Consider the following 27,273-nt stretch of genomic DNA (forward strand, 5'->3'; position numbering starts at 1 on the left):
TTCTAAATGAAATGGGGGGGGAAGGAAAATAAGAGAAGAGAGAGGAAGGAAAATGGAGTTGCCTTGCAAAGAATGGATGGCATTATCTCCCTTCACTAAACTTTAGTTGAAGACTTTTTCCCTCAACCCCCACCTCAAAAAAATGTAAATGAGGGGTTAACCCCTCCCTCATGTATTATAATGGCAGGGGCACACCTAGGTAATTCTTCAGAGCCCACTCCCCCTCCCCGAGTTAAGATTAAAAAATTTAAAATTTAAAATTAAGCTAAACCTACACTTTTTAAAACCTCCAAAGTCTAGGGGGGGGGCTCCTGCCACCACCCCACCCCTTCGCTACCCCGTGATGCACAGGAGTGGGGGAGGCTTCCTCGGCTCTCACACACACACCCCAGCTGCACACATGGCGCGGCCAGAATGCTTTGAGTTTTCGGCGCTGCAATTCAGCGCCACAGGGTAGCAGCGAGGTGGAGGGGTGGCAGGAAGCCCCCCAGGGATTTGGGAGCCCCCCTGGACCATGAAGGCCACAGACCAGGTCCCTAAGGTCTAGGGGTAAGAGCGCCTCTGAATTATGATGACTGGATTGCATCCACAGTAAGATGGTTATTGTTCTTTCAAAATAGTTGAAGATTCTGTAAGGTATAGTATGAAAAATAGATTCTAAGGTTGTCCCACAATAGAAGCTCTTCACAAAATGCCTGCTCAAAAACACAGCATAGCTCTTGCTTCTAATGAACCTCATCTGAAAATGTGTTGTAAAAATTTGGGCTCAATCAGTGCAACTGAAACAGCATGTCTGTAACACAAAAAGAACAATCCCTCCCCCCGTTAGATAAAAATCTAGGATCCTTGAGCATCTTCTGGGAGGCATTCCTGTGCTGTACTGGCTGATAAGTGAGACTGGAGAGAACTAACCCAGAGTTAAGTTAGACCACAGGTTGTTGTAAGTGGAGTAGTAATAATATACTATATTAATAGTAATATACTATTAGTATAAGATTAGGATTATTGAAAGGAAAGTGTATCATCTTGATTTTCTATCTGATTTTTTCCATCTATTCCTTTTTAAAGAAATCACTTATTCTTTATTAAACTGTTTTTAAACTGTTTAATTGTGAAATTGTTTTTACTTTATTTTATATTTGTTGTCTTTTAAATTGTGTACACTGCCTAGATATACACATATCAGGCAGTATATAAATATGATAAACAAACAAATATGCCTAACTGCACATTTTTCCTCACTGAACAAACTGTTCCAGCTGCACAGTAGGATAAATCCAGAATATGTGTAACACAGGGAACCTCAATAATGGTTAAACATGTTCAATGAGCTAAGTCTAGTGATTACATCATTTGACATACAAATACACTTTCAAGAAGAGTGCTGTCAGCTGACATAGCTGATTATGTTTTTAATAGAGCATAGTACACCCTATTTCAGTGGTTTCAAGTCACAGATGAGAGAATAAGGATAGCAATATAGTAACATGTAATTTAGGCATAATTGTCTTCAGAACACATAAGTTGTTTGCAAGATCATAAGCAAAGAGTAAAGCAAAGCACCACTTCTAGAAGGTAAAGACAACAATAATAGTTTAAAATCTCAGATATAAGATGAGAAATATGCATTTCACCACTTGTATTTCCTTTCATAATTCAGTAATGAAGTAACATGTAATGTTTGTAAGCATCACCATTATTTAAATAGCTACATTAGGTTTCAAAAATGGAAGATAACCTCATTACCACTATTATTGTGTCATTTTATTTTAATATCTTCCTAATTTCAAACTGACTTTTGAATAGGGCTGAACTAAAGGGGAGGAACTGTATGAACATTTTTGTCAGCATCAAAAGGCAACCCCCACTTCAAGGAATTCTTCAGAAATGGCTGCCTTATAATCAGACTAATTGCTGTCTTATAATCACACTATTAATGTACCTAGCTCAAAAAATTCTAGTCTATAGTCAGTGTCTTTCACTAACTTAAAATGATCTCTACCACCCAATAGAGAAAGGGTGCCATGTTACACAGAGCTCTTATAAAAGATATTCACTGTTAAAATAAAAGCCCTACGATAATTTATTTTAAGAGAGATGTTGGTTTCTCTTGATTTTTGTACCGTTGAAAAATGTGGTTGGTGTGCTTTGCAGAATTGTTTAGATAAGTCACAGGATTACTGTATCTCAGTGGTCACAATACTGAAGGCAACAGACACATTTATTACAAATATTAGCCAATCTCAGAGGTATGTACCTTATTCTTTAGAGTAGATTACATACATAACAACAGACTGTAGCATTGCTGCTTTTAAAAGCAATAAGTAACATGCTGAACTTCATACTACATGAGAGAATGCTGAACAATCCCAATCACACTACTGTACCAAACAGGCACTTTTAAGAAAGGTGAAATACAGGTAATCTGTAACACCTTCCACTTCCCATAGGTCAAAAGACTGACAAAACTTTCTGGCAGCACTGAGAGGTTGTTGGTTTTTTAAATCCTATTAAAAAGGGAAACCAAGAGTTAGAAAAACCAGTTATGTGTTGTGAAAACAATAATAAGTTTAAAGCAGGATAGTTTTCTGAAAGGCCATAGTGTGCCCAAAAATTGTCTCTTCAATGTATCGATTAATCTCTATGCAGGAGGAGCTTACAAGGTGCTCCCCTAACTAATCAATGACATGTGGGGAGAAGAAAAAAATGTGGTCATAATGTAACAAGATGATTTAGGGAAGGATTTGAAGCTCAAAGTTAAACCATGTGATTCAATTGCAGAAAGTGCCAGGTTCAATTCCTGATATCTCCAGATAGGAATAGGAAAGATTCCTTGTCTGAAATGCTGGAGAGCTGCTGCCAGTCAGTGTAGACATCATTGATCTAGATAGACGGATAGTCTGCCTCAGTATTGGGAAGCTTCATATTAAATTAAAAGCAGTAACATTTCACTTACCTGGGACATTGCTATCCAATCTTGCAGGTATCTTGGTTAGATGGAGAGTCTCTCTGTTTAAAAAAACAACAACAAACAATTCCTTGAGTAAAAAATGCACCTCAGTCTTCTCTACCAGGTGTGCAGGGACTGTTGTGTGAAGAGGAGTTCACCCTGTCTTTAAATAAGAGTGCCATTCTTTAAAATGGGCCTTGGGCCTGATCCAGCAGGGCTGTTATTATGTTCTTATGTTAAAAGGTTAGTCTGTGACAACAACTCAAGTTGCCCATGGATTCACCCACCAAATGCCAAGACCTAGTTGAGGGAACCTAGTGGTCCAGTTTGGTCTCAACTTCCTCCTGCCAGGATGCTCTGTTGTGAAGCAGCTGAGAGGATGTGGGCAGGAAGGTGGAGTCTCTGTCAGGGAATAATATCTCCCTTACCAGGATGCCTGTCAGGGAATTAGCCTATATCAAATGTGTGTGTCTGGGGACCAGGGACAGATTGCTGTGTGTTAATTTGGAAACTGCCCTGAGATTGTATATAAATGCAACAAACAAAGACAGATACTAAAGCAGAGGCTTCATTCTCACCTCCACCCTAAAGGGAAATATATTTTTTTGACAATGCTATTGACAGGAAGTAGAAATGCTGTGACTAAATTGTGACTACCAAACAATCATTTTTTAAAATGATTGTCATATCACTAAAAATGATATGACAATCATCAGTAGGACAATAAGAAAATTGGATTTGACTGATGTGATATATAGGAGCAATGTGAGGTAGCTGAGGCAGCATTATTTTGTGCCATTTTAAGTGGCTGGCAATGGGTTCTGCCATAGTTTAAAGGCCCAGAAAGCACACAGCTAATCATTTCACATTTTGTTGCAGGCAAAATCTGTATTCCGTAGACAGAGTCATAAAGCTCATCTAGAGATTACACAAGGAAACCTAATTGAACACACTCTTCTGAGCCAATAAAAGCTGTTTTCTGACTGACAAGCACAAGAGACATTGCCAAGCAGCTTTTGGGGAAAATAGGAAGCTACCATATCCTGAGTCAGACCATAGGTCCATTTAGCTCAGTATTGACTACACAGACTGGCAGCAGCTTCTCCAAGGTTGCAGGCTGGAGTCTCTTTCAGCCCTATCTTGGAGATGCCAGGGAGGGATCTTGGAACTTTTCTGCTCTTCCCAGAGCAGCTCCATCCCCTAAGGGGAATATCTTACAGTGCTCACACATCAAGTCTCCCATTCAAATGCAACCAGGGCAAACTCTGCTTAGCTAAGCAGATAAGTCATGCTTCCTACCACAAGACCAGCTCCAAGCCACTGATTTATATTTAACAACTTTATGCAAAAACTATATGTAAATGTCTTTTCCCAGTTGTCAGCATTCAATTTTACTAGCATCCCCATTTGTTATCCTAATATTCCATCGAGTTTCAATACGAGTTAGGGCTGAAAGCACTTTCTATTTGGATATAAGAAGATGTGTATTTCCTAGCACATACAAAATATGCATCTTCTCGCTTACAAAACAGAGTGTTTTCAACATCATAAGTTTCTGTGTGAATATCCCCAACTCATCTATCATTCATACATTTACACACAGCAACAAGAATGAGGATTTAAAAGAAAATGTTGACCACTATAACCTTTTAGCATGAAATGTCAGAAAAGATCAAGCACAACTAAAACTGGAGAAAGCAAAATGCTAAAAGTCTTTATCCATTTTCTACCATGATTTGGTGCTCAGTCTAGCACTATTTCTTAGTTACAAAATTTTATTTACAACGTTTTAAGAGAAAAATCCATAGCATTGATTATTTGGGATGGGGTAGGGGAGGTGTTCATATTCATAGCACTACTTAAAATACTGGCTTAGGCAGAATCTGTGGTTACAACGCAGTAGGTGGGTTCAGACATAATAGGAAATCATACTGGAAATCTACTTCTCACCTAAAGGAGTATTCTGCTTTTCCAAAGGAAGAATGGAGAGTGTAATGTAACACCTGTTTAGGAAAAAGATTCCTAACACTGATATGAGGTATGGGGCTATGGGGCACGCAATTCCAGAAAACAGTTCATTGCCCCTTCTTTTCCAGCCACAAACATTTTAAACACAGGGAGGTTCTACACATGATCAACCTGTGGAGCCTAACTGGGCTTACCAGGGAGAGCGGTCTTAGCCATCCCTGGTTGACTGTATTGGCTGCCCACACAATTACCAGCTCTGTCACAGAGCCGGTAGGGGTGGCAGGGATCAAGCGCTGCCCGGCCCCTGGAAGTCCCAGGATGCCCTGTATGAGTGTGTGGGGCATTCTGGGGAGGCCCCCGAGGCCAGGAGGAATGCTGTTGACTCCTGATCAGGGTTTCCTTGTGAGTTGCCGCGGTGCAGAGCCATGCGGTGGCAACTCACCATCAGGAGAACGGGGTTAGTAGAGCGCTTGTGCTGCTAGCCTCGTTTAAGGGGAGAGGCACTTGGGAAGGTTTGCTGCCGGGAGCCGCATGGCTCCCGTTGCAGCACACAACCTCCCCAAAGTGGGCTGGGCTCCCTCAGCTTGCTTTGGGAAGGTTGTGAGAATAGCCTCAGGAATAGCTTTCAACCTCAAGTTGTTCATAGCTCTGAAATTTTAACATAGTGGTATTTCAACATTATTTTCAGTCAAGATATGTTTTTGTTATCCTAAATTATCTTGTCTCTAAATTATTCTGTTTTCCTAAATTGTAATTTTAAGGAGGAAATACTACTCTTAATCATCATATACAAAATTAGCAATGAAGGATCAAGCCCGCTCTCCCCATAAACCCCGTGTGCAGAACCTTAAGGTAAGTTTGTTAGAGTTAGTCTTTCCTATGGTCTTGTTTTTGACAGGACAGTTTCCCTTTCAGTTGTGCCTAGAGAGGCAGTGGGTGGGGATTAGCTGAAATTGAGTCATGCAGCTTGTGGAAGGGGCTGCATTCCCAAGGTGGGTCAGTCTGGAAGCAGCTCTTGAGAAGACAAGGCTCAGAACAGGGAGACTTGCTACCCAGAACATTATTAACAGGAATTTTCTAAAAGATATGAAAGGGGGTTTGCATGGAGTTTAGCAGGAAAGTGTGTGGGGAAGCATACAAGCAATCTTCCTTTATCACAAAGGAAACACCTAGCATGAGGAGAAGGTGAGTACTACCCACTTTTCTGATTTTCTTAGGCAGAGCTCAAAACCTTTACTTAGCTGACATCTGTAGCTAAGATCAGGCAGTCAAATAAACAAACTCTATATATTCTAAATAGCCAATTAGCTAGTTGTGAAGGTAGAGTGCCAACAGGGGAGGGGGTGCTTCCCATTGTTTAGCATGGAGTGTTGCATGTAGGACTATCTGCTTGACAGGCAGAAGTCTTGGCTGCGTGCTTGGTGCAAAGAGCTCCTGGCTTCCAAGGGGAAAGTTTGTTCCCTCAAAGCCAAGGTGGCTGACCTGGAGAAGCTCAGGGAGGCAGAGAGATATGTGGATGAGACACTCAGGGGACCAATAAAGGCATTCAACTTCCAGGCTATAAGGTCCTGGAGAATCAAGGCTTCAGGGAGAAAGGACATCAATCTGAGGAAGAGGGGAAAGCTCCCTTAGAAGGGACCCCCTTCCTTGAGTGATGCTTCCATATCCTCTCACAGAGGATACTCCTCAAGAGGTTGGAGGCCTCCTAGTAGTGGATAATTTGATCATTAGGGGTATAGAGTGCTGATTTTTCAAGTGTGTAGACTGTACAGTACAATGCCTGCCTGGTGCAAAGGTTTTAGAAGTCATGCAGCATCTAGATAGGCTATTAAGAACATAAGAACAGCCCTGCTGGAGCAGGCCCAAGGCCCATCTAGTCCAGCATCCTGTTTCACACACTGGCCCACCAGATGCCGCTGGAAGCCACAGACAGGAGTTGAGGGTGTGCCCTCTCAACTGCCATTACTCCCCTGCAACTGGTACTCAGAGGCATCCTGCCATTGAGGCTGGAGGTGGCCCACAGCCCTCCGACTAGTAGCCATTGATAGACCTCTCCTCCATGAAGTCATCCAAACCCCTCTTAAAGCCATCCAGGTTTTTGGCTGTCACCACATCCTGTGGCAGAGAGTTCCACAAGTGGATCACGCGCTATGTGAAAAAGTACTTCCATTTGTTGGTCCTAGACCTCCTGGCAATCAATTTCATGGATTGACCCCTGGTTCTAGTGTTGTGTGAGAGGGAAAAGAATTTCTCTCTCTCCACTTTCTCCACAACATACATGATTTTATAGACCTCTATCATGTCTCCCCGCAGTCGTCTTTTTTTCTAAACTAAAAAGCCCAAGGTGTTGTAGTCTTGCCTCATAAGAAAGGTGCTCTAGGCCCCTGATCATCTTGGTTGCCCTCTTCTGTACCTTTTCCAGTTCAACAATGTCCTTTTTAAGATGTGGTGACCAGAATTGTACGCAGTACTCCAAGTGTGGTCGCACCATAGTTTTGTATAAGGGCATTATAATGTTAGCCGTTTTATTTTCAATCTCCTTTCTAATGATCCCTAGCATGGAATCTACACACTGAGTCGACACTTTCAACGAGCTGTCCACCACAACCCCAAGATCCCTTTCCTGGTCCGTCACCGACAGCTCGGATCCCATCAGCATATACTTGAAGTTGGGGTTTTTCGTCCCAATGTGCATCACTTTACACTTGCTAACACTGAACCGCATTTACCATTTTGTCATCCACTCCCCCAGTTTGGAGAGATCCTTTTGAAGCTTAGACAGTGCTAAGGAGGAGTCAGCTGTCATGGTACCTGCTGGCACCAATAATGTTGGCAGATGCAGTCAGGAGGTCCTGGAAGCCAAGTTCAGGCTGCTGGTAGCATACTGAGGTCCATGACCCCCAGGGTAGCATTCTCTGAAGTGCTACCTGTTCCACATGTAGGGGCAGTGAGACATGTGGAGCTGAGGGGTCTCAATGTGTGGATGAGATTATGGTGCCTGGAGGAGGAATTTAGATTTGTTAGGCACTGGGATACATTTTGGCAAAGGCGAAACCTGTAGAAAAGGGACAGACTTCATTTGAACCATGATGGAACCAGACTGCTGTCACTTAAAATCTAAAAGGCTGCAGAGCAGCTATTAAAATGATGCCTGGAGGATTGCCGACAGGAACTGGGTGGTGTCTGGTTTGCAAGCAAAATCCTCCAAGGTGCGAGGGTTCAAACATTTTACATAAACCAAAAGGAGACAGAGTAGAACCAGGAGTAGAGCAGATGGAAACACATGACAGACAGTCAAAAAGGTCAAGTGACAGTAAGGGAGATAGCACATGCCAGTGCCAAGTAAGAGACTTGGTGTATAGGAGTTTTTATACTAATACACTAATATAATGCTAGGCTACTAAAAAAATGTGAATATAGATAAAATTGGTCTTTTAATAATAATTAAAACTTAAAACACAATTAAGATATTTAATTTATTTAATTAAATTATTTATTTAATTTTAATTCATATTTAAAAGATTAAAATATATAAAACATCCTCATACATATACCAATAAAATAGCATAAACATGTGCCAAAGTATATGTAGTGAAAGTGTGCTCGCAAATGAGCTGAAGTCCTCTTAAAAGCGTATTGATTCCATACTTTATCACCAAGCAGTTTGAAGTCTTCTCAAAGTATTAAAATCTTGTTCATTAGGTCAAACTTTATATTTAACCTTTTATATTAAACTATATCAATCACTCAAAGGTCAGTTTCTTAAGGGAACCATGTTCTAATACTGTCTAAAAGATCCTATAAAAGTCTAGTAATGTGGGCTGCAGCATTATACAGCTGAATGCCTCCTTGAGCATATTTAAGAGAGGGCAAATTTGGCTCACTTCATAGCCCTGGTAACTCTGCAGGAGATGGTTACATTATAAGTTATTGCAGTTTTACTTTTTTGACTTTTCTAACAAGGGCCCTACATATTAGAATATAATGAATTTGGTAAACTTATTTCCTTTTTTGTGTTTTTAATATGGTGATGAGGAAAGGGATACAATGAGGGGATGGTAATGATTTTCATATAATTGAGTTGTTTTATTTACAGAAGTCTGGTGGAGTGATGCCCCCATGACAGCACTTGAAAAGGTCACCGAGGAAGACTTTAAAGTCAAAACACATTAGACCTACTGAATAAGACTTTAATACTTTGAGAAGACTTCAAACTGTTTGGTGATAAACTATGGAATCAATAAGCTTTTAAGAGGACTTTAGCTCATTTGCGAGCACACTTTCACTACTTTGGCACATTTCAATACTATTTTATTGGTATATGTATGAGGATGTTTTGTATATTATAATTTTATATTTAATTTTTTAATATAATGATATATAATGATTTTATATAATGATTATATAACGCCGAGGCGAGGCGAGGACAGCGTCCTGAGTTGTTATTTTTTAACTTGTTTTACTTGTTGCCTATCTCAAACTTGGCAAATCTCTATTGAGGAATGCTCGCAGTTCGCAGCTTATATGCTGGTCGTATAGTCCTTGTTTTATTTATTTATTTATTTAGACAATTTACACAGCTGGCCTTTATCTTATCACCTTGGCGTCTGTTTAAGCAACACCAGAAGAATTCATCATGCCGGGACATAACATGGATAAGAACTGTAAGAACTGTAAGCAGTGCTTTAGGGGGAGGTTTCGTGGAGATGGTGGTCCTGCAGCGGATAAGCTTCCAAAAAGAAAATTGGCTAAGGTAAAAGCTAAATTACCAGCTAAGCTGCCTTCTAAAGTACAAGTCAAACTGGCCCCTGGATCCACCCAGACCAAGATTGACTGTTTTCTTACCGCCCCCAATATGGATAGAGGATTCGGTGGAAGAAATGAGTTTAAGGGGTGTTTTGAAGATCCTGAGTCTAATGTTTCTACCATAGAGGAAGCAGAAGTTTGCTCAATCGACCGAGGTTGCTCCGTAGACAATGCTATAGAGAGTTTTTTAGATTCTTATACACTTGGCATCCACCCCTCTCCTTCTCCCAGGCAAAGCGGTGTGACTGTGGATAACTCTCTTCAGCCAGAAACGGCCTCCTCCGTGTATATTGATACATGTTCTAATGCTGGCCTTCATTCCAGGACCTCTTTTTCTAAAGATGTAGCAGCAGAGCCAAACTTGAGTGTGAAAACTTTGGCTTTATTATCGGAAACTTTAATCCATCTACTTCACAAGTCATCTACTAGTTTGTCGAAATTAGAGGATATACTTGAACGGGTTACCATTCTCCAGAACAGCTTTTGTAATAAAACTGTCCCCCCAGGTATTCGGGAAGCCAGGACTCAAACCATGCAGATGGACTTGGCGGATCTTAACCCCTCCAACCCTTCTTCAAATGACTTTGTTTTAAGCTTAGATCAAGAGGGGGGACTTCAATTATTCCCTTGTCAATGCGAGCTCACCATCCTGCTTAAGCGGTACAGTCAGCATCACTGGGGCACTATCTCTGCTATTAAAAAGTCTCTAGCTTAGCTATTGACTTTTGAGGAGGAAACAGTGGATCTAAAGGCTTTTAAGACGCGGTCTTCAGGAGACCCATATGTTCTGAGACTGCTGTTAATTTCTGAACATAAACTAGTCCCAGCTTCACTGCTTAGAATGAGGCGCCTTTTGAGCAGGTGGAGTATTTATCCTAAAAGGGTCTTCTCTAGTTACTCGGCTGAATCTCTGGCGGATAGATATCTGCAACGGATTAAGAGGGACATGAGTCTCTGGAGGGCTAAGTCTATGAAATCTCCCCCATGTGGTAGCCATTGCGCTTATTCTTCTATCAAAGATGGGTCTCTTGGTGAGGAGGTTGGAAGTCTCTTGCAGCGCCAGATACCCTGGACCGATTCTACCTGGGTCACTCGGTCGCTGGCTGAGTGTTCGCAGGTGAGTGTGATGCTCTCTTCTACAGGGCGGAAGGTCAAACCTGATCATGGAGAAAGTTCTTCTCGATTTAGCTTAGATTCCAGCCTGTTGTGCGGAGGAGGGGCTGCGGTCTGCCAACCCCCTGGGGACTCAGGGCAGTCACCTGCGATGTCAGAGGACCCCCTGTGGATCACACGATCCTACATTGAGTGTGCCTCCGTGTGTTCAGTGGTCTCAGATGATGCTGGGATGCACACTCACTCTCCTGCCTTTACTTGCTTCCCAGGAATCCCTTGCTCAGTGGTCTCGGATGATGCTGGGATGCACACTCGCTCTCCTGCCTCTTCTTGCTTCCCGGGAATCCCCTGTGCCAGAGGTCAGGGTGCTGCTTCATCAGAATTGTGTATGGAGGTGACAGGGAGTAGGTATAATGATCCTGTGTTTTAAGTTGTTCTATGTAGAACTTTTAATCCTTATTATTAAAAGACCCATTTTTATCTATATTCACAGTTTTTAGTAGCCTAGCATTATATTAGCTCTTTTCCTCTGATCTTTTGTGGTGTTCAGGTTAGTCTTTTGGATCAGAGATACACCCTGTTTTGTGTTGTGATTATGTTTATATACCAATGACAGAAGCCTCCAAACCAGGATAGGTGAGTTAAGAGTGCTTGGTTGCTGATGAAAATATAGATATAGTGGGCATAACAGAAACTTTATGGAACAGTGAGAAGCAGTGGGACACTGTTATTCCTGGACATATACTCTACAGAAAGGCCAGAGGTGGATTGGGGGTGGAGTAGCACTGTATATTAATGAAGGGATAAAATCCAACAAGCTAGAAAACACAGGAGGACCACAGTCCTCCACAGAATCATTATGAGTGGCAATATGAGACTAATACTACCAGTTTTATTACTGATGAATATGACTGGTCTCATCAACCGCGACCCAAGTATCCACAGTTTGGAGAGAAAGAATTCAATGTTGGGGGGGGTTCATGATTTTGGGGACTCAGGGGTTACTTTCAGGGGTTCCCTTCAGTCCTCTTACTCACTCCTGGTGATTTGGGGGGGATTGGCATACCCCCCCTAAATTTTATTGTATTTTGAGGTCCTTTCATGACCACAATTCCCCCATTCCCTTGATTGCCATTGATTTCAATGGCTTGTCTACTGCGAATTCGCCAACCATGAGGTTTTCCCAGAACGGAACCCTTTCGGTTGGCAAGGGATGACTGTATTACAATGCCATTATACAAATCTATGATGCAGCCGCATTTAGAATACGATATACAGTTCTGGTCACCATATCTTAAGAAGGACATTGTAAAACTGGAAAAGGTACAGAAAAGGGCAACCAGGATGATCAGGGACCTAGAGCAGCTTCCTTATTAGGCAAGGCTACAGCATCTGGGCCTTTTTAGTTTGGAAAAGAGGCAACTATGGGGAGATATGATAGAGGTGCATAAAATTATGCATGGGGAAGAGAGAATAGTCAGAGAGAAATTTTTCTCCCTCTCTCACTACACTAGAACCAGGGGTCATCCCATGAAACTGATGGCTAGGAAATTTAGGATCAACAAAAGGAAGCACTTTTTCACACAGCACACAATTAATCTATTGAATTCTCTGCCATGGGATGCGGTGATGGCCACTAGCTTGTGTGGCTTTAAAAGGGGGTTAAACCAGTTCATGAATGGTCTATCAATGGCTAATAGTCTGGTGACCATAGGCCACCTCCAGCCTCAGAGGCAAAATCCTTTAAATAATTTTACCTGCTACCTGATTTTACCTGCTACCATCTTACCTGCTAAATGATTACCCTGTTAACTAGGCAAAGAGGCACCTTTTACCATGGTGAGTTTCTTTATTTAGCAGGGGGAGAGTAACTGGCCCTATCCACCTCCAGCACAGTATCTCCAGTGAGTGTTGCTGGTGTCTATCTTGTGTTGTTGTTTTTAAGAATGTGAGCCCTTTGGGGACAGGGAGCCATCTTATTTATTCATTATCTCTCTGTGTAAACCACCCTGAGCCATTTTTGGAAGGGCGGTATAGAAATCGAATTAATAATAATAATAATAATAATAATAATAATAATAAAAATATCAATTGCAGGGGAACAACAGCAGGAGAGAGGGCATACCCTCACCTCTTGCTTGTGGGCTTCTCAGAGGCATCTGGTGGGCCACTGTGTGAAACAGGATGCTGGACTCGATAGGCCTTGGTTCTGATCCAGTAGGGCTATTCTTATATTAACTCCCTTCCCTTCAAAGTCCATGGGGCTCCAGATCTTAATTCTTTTTTAAAAGTTAAGAAACAACTTATCCATTATGCTTTTGGTGGGTACTTTAGTTTGTAGGCTTTTTGTGCTTTTTATGTATTTGTTTGCCATTTTCCCCTTATTTTTACTTGTATTTATTGTTACTAATTATATTGGACTTGGGCTGTCTTCTGGAAGAAAAGGTATTTAAATATTGACAATTAATAAATAATCCAACAAATAATCAAACAAAAGACGAGGTTAAAGATTAGTTAAAAACATACTTTGTTTAATTGGATAACTTCCTGGTGCTGCATTTCACCAAGAGAGGACAAGCTACATGGAAAAAGTGTATTCCACAATGGACAAGCCCAGTGGAACTTGAGATTCTTGGTGCTATACCATTTGGACTTTTTAAACATATATCCTATCCCTATAATGTTTATAGTTTTCTTTGTATAGGTCTGATTTTTCACTTTGGATAGTTTATTTTATTGTCTTTTATCTAAACTTACATGGATTTTATTCAGATTACTTATGGGTCATACAATATCTAATTTTTATGGAATAGGAACATAATATTAATACTAAATATAAATGTGTTATTATAGATAAAAGCTATATCTATAGATAGATAGATAGATAGATAGATACACACACACACACACACACACACACACACACACACACGCTTTTAGGGGTGCTCTTTGAGTACCAATACAGTTTCCCTGAGACCCTACAAGGTTTTGCATATTCACAGCATGTAGAATAGATGAATACTCCTAGAACAGAGAAGGGTTAGACCAGTTCCATGCTGATCCAGCTATCCATACATAAAGCAGAGAGAGGGAATTTTTACAGCTTCTTATACTATCCAAAAAGAATGCGGCAAGGAAGACGCAATGTTAGCTGGTAGTATATACAGGGATTCACATAAGTGGTACTCAGATACTCATGAGTACATAAACTTTGTAACTCATTAGCCTGACCCTTCTTCTTGCTGGCCACTCTCGCAGCTATTACTAGCGGCTCTCTAGACCCCTCATAAGAACAGCCCTGCTGGATCAGGACCAGAGCCCATCTAGTCCAGCATCCTGTTTCGCACACCGGCCCACCAGATGCTGCTGGAAGCCACAGACAGGAGTTGAGGGTGTGCCCTCTCAACTGCCATTACTCCCCTGCAACTGGTACTCAGAGGCATCCTGCCTTTGAGGCTGGAGGTGGCCCACAGCCCTCCGACTAGTAACCATTGATAGACCTCTCCCTCCATGAAGTCATCCAAACCCCTCTTAAAGCCATCCAGGTTGTTGGCTGTCACCAAATCCTGTGGCAGAGAGTTCCACAAGTGGATCACGCGCTATGTGAAAAAGTACTTCCATTTGTTGGTCCTAGACCTCCTGGCAATCAATTTCATGGAGTGACCCCTGGTTCTAGTGTTGTGTGAAAGGGAAAATAATTTCTCTCTCTCCACTTTCTCCACACCATACATGATTTTATAGACCTCTATCATGTCTCCCCGCAGTCGTCTTTTTTCTAAACTAAAAAGCCACAGGTGTTGTAGTCTTGCCTCATAAGAAAGGTGCTCTAGGCCTCTGATCATCTTGGTTGCCCTCTTCTGTACCTTCTCCAGTTCAACAATGTCCTTTTAAAGATGTGGTGACCAGAATTGTACGCAGTACTCCAAGTGTGGTCGCACCATAGTTTTGTATAAGGGCATTATATTGTTAGCCATTTTATTTTCAATCCCCTTTCTAATGATCCCTAGCATGGAATCTGCCTTTTTCACAGCTGCCGCACACTGAGTCGACACTTTCAACAAGCTGTCCACCACAACCCCAAGATCCCTTTCCTGGTCCGTAACCGACAGCTCGGATCCCATCAGCATATACTTGAAGTTGGGGTTTTTCGTCCCAATGTGCATCACTTCACACTTGCTAACACTGAACCGCATTTACCATTTTGTTATCCACTCCCCCAGTTTGGAGAGATCCTTTTGGAGCTGATCACAATCCGTTTTGGATTTTACTACCCGGAAGAGTTTGGTATCATCTGCAAATTTGGCCATATCGCTGCTTACCCCTGCTTCTAGATCATTTATGAATAAATTAAAAAGCACCGGTCCCAGTACAGATCCCTGGGGGACCCCACTTCTTACTTCCCTCCATTGTGAAAACTCTCCATTTATACCTACCCTCTGTTTCCTGTCTTTCAACCAGTTAGCAATCCACACATGTACTTGTCCCTTTATCCCATGACAGCTACGTTTCCCCAGGAGTCTTTGATGAGGAACTTTGTCAAAAGCTTTTTGGAAGTCCAGGTAGACTATGTCAACTGGATCACCTTGATCCACACACTCGTTGACACTCTCAAAGAACTCCAAAAGGTTGGTGAGGCAAGATTTACCTTTGCGGAAGCCATGCTGGCTCATTCCCAGCAGGGCCTGTTCTTCTAGGTGCTTTACAATTTTATCCTTGAGGATGCTTTCCATCAATTTGCCTGGAACGGACGTTAGGCTAACTGGCCTGTAATTTCCTGGATCGCCCCTCGATCCCTTTTTGAAAATCGGTGTTACATTTGCTACTCTCCAGTCCTCTGGTACAGAGCCCGATTTCAGGGATAAGTTAAATATTTTAGCAAGGAGGTCGGCAATTTCACATTTGAGTTCTTTGAGGACTCTTGGATGGATGCCATCTGGCCCTGGTGATTTGTTAGCTTTCAGTTTTTCCAGACAGTTTAGAACATCATCCCTTGTCATTTCTATCTGACTCAGCTCTCTAGCCTCCATCCCTAAAAAGACTGGTTCAGGAACAGGCTCAGTATTCTCTGCCGTGACGACAGATGCAAAGAACTCATTCAGCTTCTCTGCAACCTCCATATCCTCCTTAATAATCCCTTTCACTCCCTCATTGTCTAATGGTCCAACCGCGTCCCTTGCAGGTTTCCTGCTTCTGATGTATTTAAAGAAGTTTTTGTTATTCCCCTTGATACTTCTGGCTAAATGTTCCTCAAACTCTCTTTTTGCCTCCCTTATTGTCACCTTGCATTTCGTTTGCCAGAGTTTGTGTTCCTTTCTGTTCTCTTCGTTTGGACAGGCCTTCCAATTTCGGAAGGAAGTCTTCTTCCCTTTTATGGCTTCCTTGATGGTACCCATTAGCCATGCTGGCATCCTCCTGGACTTAGTGGTACCTTTTCTCCTTTTGGGTATACAATCTAACTGGGCTTCTAGTATTGTGGTTTTGAGTAAACTCCATGCACTCTGGAGCGAAGTGACTCTCCTGACTCTCCTCAAAAGTGGAAAAATCCCCATTCTTGTCTGCAAACAGGAATGGGGCCTTTTCCCTTCTTAGGAAAATTAACATCATGCAGCCCATTCTCAGCGGCTCTCTGGCCACTCAGAAAAGGAAAGGCCCCATTTCTGTCTGCAAACTTCCTCCTGCCAGTGTTCCACTTCTGAGAGACCCAGAGAGCTGCTGGCAAGTGATGGTGAAGGCAGCAGGAGCACCAAGGATAGCAGAAGCGGAGGCAAGGGCTGCAAGGGCTGCCCATAGTGAGTGATGGGTCACATCGCCCAAGTGGCAGATGAGGAGGACAAGCTAGCAAGACATCTGATATCTGTGAGTACCGAATCACATCTGCTGGTATTCACTTGAGAACTAGCCTTAAAAATTAGGTGAACCCTTGACTATATAGTTTTTTTCTCACTCAAATAGGGGCTTTTACTGCTCACTGTTGTAAGTGACCCTGGATAAAGAAACTATGGAAAAGCTTGATGTCCCTCTCTCTCCAGCCAAGTAGCCAGCAGCAGCAGGAAATACTGGCTCACAAATGGAAAGTGCTACCAGAACTTTAATTTCCAAAGACACACTGAAGCTCTTAATTTGTGGTGAGAACAGAGTCTTACCATATGCTTTTGCAAGAAGCAAATACTGGCATTCTTGTGAAGCACTAATCTAGAAAGGAGACAGATTTCTGTTTGTGATGGCAGATTGCTGACGTCATTTTTCCTTGGTAAATATCCAGTTTTTCATAATTTAGCATCAGCTGTTTGTACTTATGCCTTTTCTGCTCCCAAATGCCAGAAACACTTTAGGGCAGCTTGACAGCAGGTGTGAGCTCAGCAGTGAACGGAACCAGATCTTAAATTAGCATCACTTGGCTAGCCAAAGCCTGTAATATACTAATCATAAGCTGAACGCTCCCATGAAACAGCTTGAATTATCCACTTTCACCTTTCGATACTTAGATTTTTTGGATACTTATCTTTTTATACTTTTGAATTTATACTTCCCAGCTTCATTACAACTGAGGTCAGCAGAAGATCCAAAGATTCAATAAGTGGGTGGCTGAACACTAGTTCACTGAGAGGTCAAGCAAATATTTTAATTATTTAAAATATGTATACCCCACCCCTCCAGTACATTACAGCTCAGGGAGACTCACAACATTAATAAAATAGAAAAAATAGAAAATAAAAGATTAACAAAGTTAAAAGACCAGTCTAAAAGACCAGAGATGCAGGTTTTGGTGGTATATAAATATGTTAAATACAATAAATAAAATAAATAAAACCACATTTAAAATTAGAATGAGGAGAGGATGAAATGTTTCCTCCTTTTAGCCTCCCTTTCTTATTTTCCAGCCTATATGCTTCCTTGCCCCAGTTCCACTCAAGAGATCCACATGGCAGTCTGTTTCTCCCCTTTAGGGCCTAAACCAGCTAGGAACTAGTGCTTGCATGCTGCTTTTTGCTGCCAATGTTAAAAGACCACAGAAAACCAATGTACATACAGCCCTTGGCCCAAAGTAGTTTGAGGGGAGAGCTGGTGATATCTTTAAAAAACAGATGTCCTGTATACTTCAGGGGTCCCTTTGGTGTGCAGGAACTACTCCCCTCCTCTTCCTTGAGCCATATTCACACTCACTATGTGCTACATCCATTGCTCACATATATCCTAGGAATAATGATACATGCTTTGGATTGGAAGAGAGAAAAATACTATTTTCACTTTCTGGTGGGTGGGTGGGGCAGAAGACAGGGTTCCACTCATCTTCCCCTCAGACAATCCTCAGTGTATGCCAATGCTCCATGCAGCGCAGGTCAGCGGAGTCCAGGACTCAAAAGCTGGGTTGGAGGGTGTGCTCACAGCCCCTAACCCAGGTAAAGCCTGGGTACAAAAGTCAGGGTTATCACAGAGGCAGTGCCGGCATCAGCCCCAATCCTGGTGGTGCACATGAGCAATCCTACCTTGGTAAGGCTGCCCTACCTTGTGTAGGGCTGCTCATTTGGCATACCAAAGCCAGAAGCCTCCAAGCCAAGATGGTCGAGCTGGAGTGCTTGGTTGCTAATGGGGGAAAAAAGATATAGTGGGCATAATGGAAACATGGTGGCATGGTGAGAACCAGTGGGACACTGTTATTCCTGGATACAAACTCTACAGACAGGGCAGTGAGGGGAGGATTGGGGGTGGAGTAGCACTGTATATTAAAGAAGGGGCAGAATCCAACAAGCCAGAAAATCTAGGAGGACCAGAGTCCTCTACAGAATCATTATGGGTGACAATACGAAGACTGAAAGGAAATGTGTTACTAGGGATATGCTATCGCCCTCTGGATCAAAATACTGAGAGTGACTTGAAGTTGGATAAGCAAATCAAAGAGACATCAAAGAGAGACAGAGCTGTAATAATGGGTCACTTCAATTACCCTCAAATAGACTGGGGAAATTCACGTGCGGGTATTGACAGAGTGGCCAGATTTCTGGACATGCTAAATGACTGTGCCTTAGAACAGTTGGTCACAGAACCAACCAGAGAGAAGGCAACCTTGGACTTAATCCTGAGTTGTACCCAGGACCTGGTGCAAGATATCAGAGTTATAGAATCACTGAGGAATAGTGATCATAGTCAGATCCAATTCAACTTATGTGCAAGTGGTGCATTGCCAAGGAAGTCCAAGACAGATGTGTTGGACTTCAGAAGAGGAAACTTCTCAAAATTGAGGGAACTGGTAAAAAGCTAAAAGGGAAAATCTGGATGGTCAAATCACTCCAGAAAGCATGGGGCTTATTTAAAACCACAATCATAGAAGCTCAGTTGGAATGTATATCAAGAAGGTGGAAAGCTACCAAGTTCAGGAAAGCTATAAAAGGAAAGACTTCCTCCAAAAATGAAAATCCCAAATGAAAAGAACAGAAAGGAACAGCAACTCTGGCAAAAGAAATGCAAGGAAACAATAAGGGATGCAAAAAGAGAGTTTGAGGAGCATATAGCAAGAACTATCAAAGGGAATAAAAAAAACTTATTTAAATATATCAGAAACAGAAGACTTGCCAGGGAGGCGGTTGGGTCTTTAGATGATGAGATTGTGAAAGGGATTGTTTATGGAGGATAAGGAGATTGCAGAGAAGCTGAATAAATTCTTTGCATCTGTCTTCACAGCAGTGGATAGTGACCATATACCCTCTTAGGATGGCCCGCTTATGGCACCGGCCTGCCTCCATTCAGCCCAGTCGCTCTGCAGCTTGGCAACAGGGCAGATCGCTGCCAGAGTGCTCCACAGCTCCCAAATGGGTGGCCAGGGACTGGGCAGTGGAGCCACGGCAGTGGCAGAGCAATTGGCTGCAGGGCGATCACCACAAGAAGAGTGGTAGCGGTACGATCATCAGTGGGGTGAGCAGAAGCGAAGTGGTGGTGGCAGCAGCAGCAGGAGCAGCTGCAAGAAGCGGAAGAGCAGCAGGGTTCCAAGGCTCCTTCGGTTTGGCAGCATATCCCCCATCTTGCACATCTCTACTGGGCGGCTTCTGGGCCCTTTTTTTCTTAATTGATTGTCAAGGGGGCATTTGTCGCTTTATTGCTTGGGGGCAGTTTTTAATTCCTTTAGTGTGGGCCATTAAGTGGGGGCTTCCATTCTTACCTGGTTTGGGGGCATCCTTAATTCACTGATTGGGGGTAGTCATTACTTAAGCATTTGGGGGACATTAATCGCTTCATTGATTGTCAACAATGTTAATTCACTAATTGGAGGACTGTTCTTGAGTTTTGGATTGGGGGCATTTTTTAAATTCATTGATGGGGTCATTCTTAAACCATTAAATGAGGGGCATTCGTTAATAATTTGAGGTATTCTTATTTTAGTGATTGGGGGTATTTATTGCTTTAGAGATTGGGGTCATTATTAATTCATTAATTGGGGTCATTATTAATTCATTAATTGGGGGGCATTCTTAATTCATTAATCAGGCTGTGCCTCAATTTAATTCTTTACGTGAGGGGTATTCCTATTGAATTAATTCATTAGGCGGGGGCATTCTTATTTCATTAACTGGGCTTTGCATGGATTTAATTCATTAAGTGGAGCTTGTTCATTAAGCGGGGGCATTCTTATTTCATTAATTGGGGTCATTCTTCATTCATTCACATGTAATTGCCATTGGGTCATTCAGTTGTTCAGTGGAGGGATTTGCACCTATTTAATTGATTAAGGAACAGTTGATTGTGGCTACATCGGGCGGGCAATTAATATAGCCAATATGTCATCAAAGAAAGGGCCCAGCAAGGCTAAGGGCTAGGGGCAGACACTGGAGGATGCCTCAGCCCAGAGAGCCCAATGTTTTTTGCTGTTGGCTCAATTAATTATAGATCCTTTCAGGTTGAATCAGGAAGGCCCTATCCCGAATGCACGTGTGCACACACTGCCTTGATATCGCCACTCCAAACAAAAAGCTCATTCTGCACACTTTTTTTTTTTTAAGTATAAGAATAAGAGAGCACACTGATTGGGGGGCAGTCTTCATTCCTTGATTGGGGCATTATTAATATTCAGGGGATCCTGAACGCATCATTTGAGAGCTTTCTCTCTTGATGGCACTGGGGCACATAAACTTATCAACTGCCTTTGGGGGGGGGGCTTTCCCCACTCTGTAGGGGCTCTTGATTGACGCAATTGTTGAGGGGCACTTGATTGGTGACTCCAGTGATGGGCAGCTAGGAAGGGGCCCAGTGAGCCTGAGGGGAAGCTACCCGCCCTCCTCTTCCTCCTCTTCTGAGGATGGGGAGCTGCTTGTTATGTCATGGATCGTGTCCTGTCCGGGAGCATTAGAATCCAGTGAGCTGGCCCTCGTGGCACAGAGTCCAGAAAGGGTACAAGAGGGGGCATGAAGAAGGCAGGGACTCGGGCTAGCAAACAGCAGCAACTCTCACAATAAAAATTGACAGAGTCCCAGGGACAACAGCTTGTAAATGATAGGCATGGAGATTAATGTAAGGTTATACTAATCTACTTTATTCAGAAATATAGGATGATAGGGAGAGACCTACATTACCTTCTGGCTACATGTTGGTCAGAGAGAGACCTAAGGAGGCATGGCACTCCAAGAAAGAGCAGGAAGCATTCAGTACTTCAATTTGGCCAGCCTCTTCTCTGGTGCAGGTTTTTCTCCATAAGGGAGAGCGGAGTACAGCTTTGACAGGCCGCAAACATCTAGGTGGGCTTTGGAGGTTCAATATATTTCCTTGTTCGGGGGCTTCACACTCTCATGGCTGTCTTGTTCCCTCATATGCAACAATCAGGACATCACCATGAATCCAGGCGTGAGTCTATTGACTGTACCTGGATCCTGAGTAATGGCGGGGGGGGGAGCAGCTTGTCCTTGTGTGAACAGCAGTTGGTTTAGCTTTTCATTCCATGCTTTAGCAGCTTGCTCTAAGCTATAGAGGCTCTTTTGAAGTTGGCACACAAGCCTCTCTTTTCCAGATTTTTCAAAGATCTTCCTCCATTTCTCCATGTAGGAAGGCAGTCTTTACATCCATGGGGTCAATGTGCTTCTTTCTTGCTGCTCTGCTTAGAAGTGTTCTGAGGGACCTATGTTTCACAACTGGCATGAATGTCTCTCTGGAGTCTTCACCATATATTTTAGAGTACTGTATCCTTTGGCTATTAACTTTGCCTTAAAGTGCTGTACATCCCTGTATGCATCTTGTCTGGTTTTAAAGTCCCACGTGCATCCTACAGTCTTTCTTCCGCAAGTAGTTTCACAAGGGAGCCAGTGTGGTGTAGTGGTTAGAGTGCTGGACTAGGACTGGGGAGACCCGAGTTCAAATCCCCATTCAGTCATGATACTAGCAGGGTGACTCTGGGCCAGTCACTTCTCTCTCAGCCTAACCTACTTCACAGGGTTGTTGTGAGGAGAAACTCAAGTATGTAGTACACCACTCTGGGCTCCTTGGAGGAAGAGCAGGATATAAATGTAAATAAAATAAAATAAAGTAGTTCCACAAGGGTCCGGGTCTTGTTCTGCTGCAGAGATTCAGTTTCTTCTTTGCAGCTTTCCTCCATTTATCAGCTTTAGGGGTTACCATGAGCATGGTCATCCGTTTTGGTACATTCCCTAGGGGCAATGACATTGGCTTGCTGTGGGGCAAGGTCCTGAACACATATCCTGGCATTTGGGTTCAGGATGCTTCACTGTATGGGGGAGGAGGGAGTACATTTGGTGCAGGGCGCTTCACTGTACAGGGGGAATGGGGACATTTGACTGATTGGGGGAATGAGCTGTTCCTCCAGAACTTGGAACAAGGTGTTTAAGAAGTGCTAGTGGGGTTGGGGAAGCAGGGCAAAACAGAGGTTTGCCCCACTTTTGTGGAAGTGTGGGTGAGGGTTAGGTAGATTGATTAAAGGTGTTCGGGTAGAGGGCCATTTGGGGTGGGGGGAGTGGCCAATCAGGGAAGGGGGTTGGTTGGTTGGTTGGTTGTTTGGTTATTCATTCATTCATTCATTCATTCATTCATTCAATTTCTATACCACCCTTCCAAAAATGGCTCAGGGTGGTTTACACAGAGAAATAATAAATAAATAAGATGGATCCCTGTCCCCAAAGGGCTCACAATCTAAAATAAAACACAAGATAGACACCAGCAACAGTCAGTGGAGGTACTGTGCTGGGGGTGGATAGGGCCAGTTACCCTCCCCCTGCTAAATAAAGAGAATCACCACGTTAAAAGCTGGCCCTATCCACCCCAGCACAGTACCTCCAGTGACTATTGCTGGTGTCTATCTTATGTTTCTTTTAGATTGTGAGCCCTTTGGGGACAGGGATCCATCTTATTTATATATTATTTCTCTTTGTAAACCACCCTGAGCCATTTTTGGAAGGGCGGTATAGAAATTGAATTATTATTATTATTAATTAATTAATAATAATAATAATAATAATAATAGTTATGGCCCTGGCCTGCCTCCATTCAGGCAAGTCACTCCACAGCTTGGCACCCACTCACTCACCCTGTACTCAGTGAGGGACAGCAGGTCGCCCCCAGGGGCCAAGTAGGGATTTTTTGGATCGCACCAGATTGGCTCTAGGTACAGCCTTTTTTCACCTACTTCTCACTGAGTCCATTGGGTTTGGATCATAGATGCATTGAAGCAATTGGCAGGAGAGTGCGGGTGTGGGGTAGGTAGATTGATTAACAGTGTTCAGCTGGGGAGCCATTTGGGGTAGGGGGGCAATGAACAGGCCTTCAGGGTTTTTGCAGTACAGAGAATTGGGAATGACCCCCATTCGGGGGATGGCTCGACCCACCAACTCAGAGTTTGGTGGCTTGGGTTGGGTTGGGTCAGGTCGCCTCCTCCTCAGTGGGGGAAAGCCTCATGGTGAGAGGATGTCATAACACAGTGCCTGACAAAATCAGTACCTGGCCCTTCACCCTGATGTGGGGACAACCCTCCTTAAGAGACGGCCCCACATGGGAGGAGTACCCACACTACGGTTAATTAGGTACCTCGTTGCAAGTGTTACTAGTATATTTTAAAAGTGCCCCTATTTTTACTCCAGCTAAGCATGTCTTGTCTTCATTGGGTCTGGGGGTGCAACACATATACACTGGTGGGGTCCAAGCTGTCAGTGATTGACCAGGAGAGTGATCTTGGGATCGTGGTGGACAGCTCTTGAAAGTGTCGGCTCAGTGCAAGGCAGCTGTGTAAGAGGCAAATTCCATGCTTGGGATGACAAAGAAGGACTGAAAACAAAACATGCTAATATTATAATGCCCTTATACAGATCTATGGCGCGGCATGTTTTGGAGTACTGCATACAGTTCTGGTCACCGTATCTTAAGGAGGACATTGTAGAACTGGAAAAAGTGCAGAAAAGGGCAACCAAGATGATCAGGGCCCTGGAGCAGCATCCTTATGGGGCTAGGCTACAACATCTGGGGCTTTTTTTAAAAAAAGAGGTGACTATGGGTTGACATGATAGAGGCTTATAAAATTATGCATGGGGTAGAGAGAGTGGACAGAGAGGAATTTTTCTCCCTTTCTCACAACACTAGAACCAGGGGTCATCCCATGAAACTGAAGATTGGGAAATTTAGGATCAACAGAAGGAAACACTTTTCCACACAGCACATAATTAATCTATGCATTTTCCTGCCATGGCGTGTGTTGATGGCCACTAGCTTGAAGGGCTTTAAAAGGGGTTTAGACAAATTCATGGAGGACAGGTCTATCAATGGTACTAGTTTAATGGCTATAGGCCACCTCCAGCCTCAGAGGCAAGATACCTCTAAATACCCATTGCAGGGGAGCAACGATAGGAGAGAAGGCATGTCCTCACCTCTTGCCTGTGGGCTTTTCTGAGGCATCTGGTGGGCCACTGTTTGAAACAGGATGCTGGACTAGATAGGCCTTCAACATGATCCAGAATGGCTGTTCTTATGTTCTTATATGTACACAGCCGCAAAGTATTATTTTAATGAAGAAAATACCATCTTCAAACTCACCTTTTCTAATGAATCAGTTCAAGGTGCTAACTCAACATTCAAGGGATCCTCATTTCAAGGAGCAACTAAAGGATAGATTTTTAAAGTCTGGGGGAGATCCATTGGCATGGACTACGGCAGTTCGAGTCATAGAGTCTAATCCAAACACATGACCTAATCTAAACCCATCACCTTAACCCCTTAAGACAGAACCCCAAGGACCTCCTCATCTCCATCTCCCACCTGACTGAGATTATGATGCTTTTAATGTAACTGATATAACCAGCTGTCATTTGCAGGTCCCTAGGCATAAGGTCTTTAAAACATTTCCCTCAGCCCAGTTGTGGCAGAGCCAGCGTCCAGTAGCCAGACAAGGGAAGGATATAAGGACTTGGCTGGGCTGATTCTCGATTTTTGGACAGGACAGTTACACTATTAATACCAATTAAGTAACACTGGTTGCGACCCCCCAAAATGGCATGGTTAGGCATGCCAAGGGCTTCATCTCACTAATATTTTCCCTTTTTGTATGTGCAAAAAGAGCTTATGTACAACTTACCACTGCTTCCACATAAACTGTATTGATTCTGTGCTGGCCATGTCAGAGTGTTAGTCTGAGCTGTGCTAAACTAGGAGAAATCAACCCCTTATAGACGATGCTGCAGTGCTAATCTGCAGAAGTGTGTTACTATTTTGTTACTCCAAATGTTAGATCATTTAATTCCATCCCTATAACAGGCAATATGGGTGTGTTAACTTTGAGTTCCCTAAGCCTTATGTTTTACAAGGTGCATAATACTCCTCGGGTGAAAAGTGCTGAGCAGTTGATGAATGTTATAAATTCACCTTCCAATTAAGATGACAATTTTCAGCAGCTTTCTCACTTTAAAAGTAACCACACTCTTGATGCTGTGTGATAACCTTGTAAATGCCCACCTTTCTCAACGTTATCTGCTAAAGCACTAAACCACTGTGACAGCCTGTCACATTTTTCAACTCCCGCTAAAGCCCCTTCAGCCCTTCAGTGTTTGTTCTTTCTGTAGAAATATGATGCTTGGATCACATAGTGCAAGAGACATTAAAATTTTTGCTGCAATCCTGAGGGCTAGAAACATAACTTTTTAAGAAAGGCGAAGATTCACAGGGCTATGAGAAATAAGAGAGAGAGAGAGAGAGAGAGAGAGAGAAATTGATCATCCAAGGCATTTGGATATTTTCAGGCTTACATTAAACCAGTCCATTAACTGAGTGTATATTAAAAATTAATTTTTAATTAGATATTGTTCTTGTAGAAGTGTCTTTAGTGCTGGTGGGGGTGTTATTGACAACTCTCAACAGTCACCTGTAGATTAGCCATTTCAAAATTACAAGAAAATGTAGAATTGCATAATGGTTAGAGGCCTATGGTCTGGTCTAGGTTCCTGCTTTAGTTTCTACATCCTTTTCCAGTAAAAACAGAATAGATAGATTTTTTTAAATTAAGTGCCATCAAGATTAAGTGCCATCAAGTCAGTATCAACTCTTAGCAACCACATAGAGATAGATAGATAGATAGATAGATAGATACACACACGCACACATGCATACATAATTGGAATTAAAAGCTCTATACGTCACAAATGTTCCAAAAGATGTTCAAGATAAATTTAAATTAATTCAATTTACTTTATTTCCAACAGTGTGTTCCTGAACTGGAAAATTGTTGCAGGATCATCAAGAAGCTCTTATTCCAAGTGGTAATGGCCCACAACAAATTTTACAAGATTCAGATGCAATGACTGTCCAAAGATGTAATTTCTTTATCTACTGCATTATGGAATACAGATGCAGTCAATGCTGGCTGTTGAAAGCATGATCTATGAATTCTATTAGTTTAATGAAGTCTGTTGTTTTAATTATTACCTCCAACCACCCATAACTGGGAGGAACAACAGATGTAACTACTAAAAACCTAAAAACCAGACACACTGAAGTTTAAGAACCAAAGCCACTCAATTCCTGAGTCTAAATATAGAAAGTCACTTGTACTTTATTGATAAACAGAAAACAGTAACTCTAGTGTAATATTCACTACTTATAGTGAAGTAGGGTTTGTTCTCTTGAAATACAAATAATGATTGTCCTAGCACCACATAACCTAATTAAATATAATTTTGGCAACACAAATACTATTTATTTATTTATTACATTTCTATAATGTTCTATCTAAGCCTCTATGCCACCTTATCCAAAGGCACAACAACCAAAACAACAATTATATTAACAAGGGCTTAAAACAATATAAAAACAAATTTAAAACCATTTAAATTAAGAAGACTTGGGAACAATTAAAAAACCTTGGAAGGCCAGACAAAGCAGATATGTTTTTAGGGCTCTCTTAAAAGCCAACCATCAGCTCAAACTAAGAATTTCTGCCGGGAGTGCATTCCACAGCCCATGAG

General features: G+C 42.5%; 1 long non-coding RNA gene across 1 annotated transcript in view; it reads right to left on the reverse strand.

The window, feature by feature from the left end:
* LOC128341779 (uncharacterized) overlaps positions 1–27,273 on the reverse strand; it is a 204,552-nt gene that overhangs the window by 47,004 nt on the left and 130,275 nt on the right. The window contains exon 2 of the long non-coding RNA XR_008314566.1: positions 2,957–3,009. This is a non-coding gene — a long non-coding RNA (uncharacterized LOC128341779). The remainder of the gene's footprint in view (positions 1–2,956; positions 3,010–27,273) is intronic.

The sequence above is a fragment of the Hemicordylus capensis genome, chromosome 2 (genome assembly GCF_027244095.1).
Source record: "Hemicordylus capensis ecotype Gifberg chromosome 2, rHemCap1.1.pri, whole genome shotgun sequence".
Taxonomy (NCBI): domain Eukaryota; kingdom Metazoa; phylum Chordata; class Lepidosauria; order Squamata; family Cordylidae; genus Hemicordylus; species Hemicordylus capensis.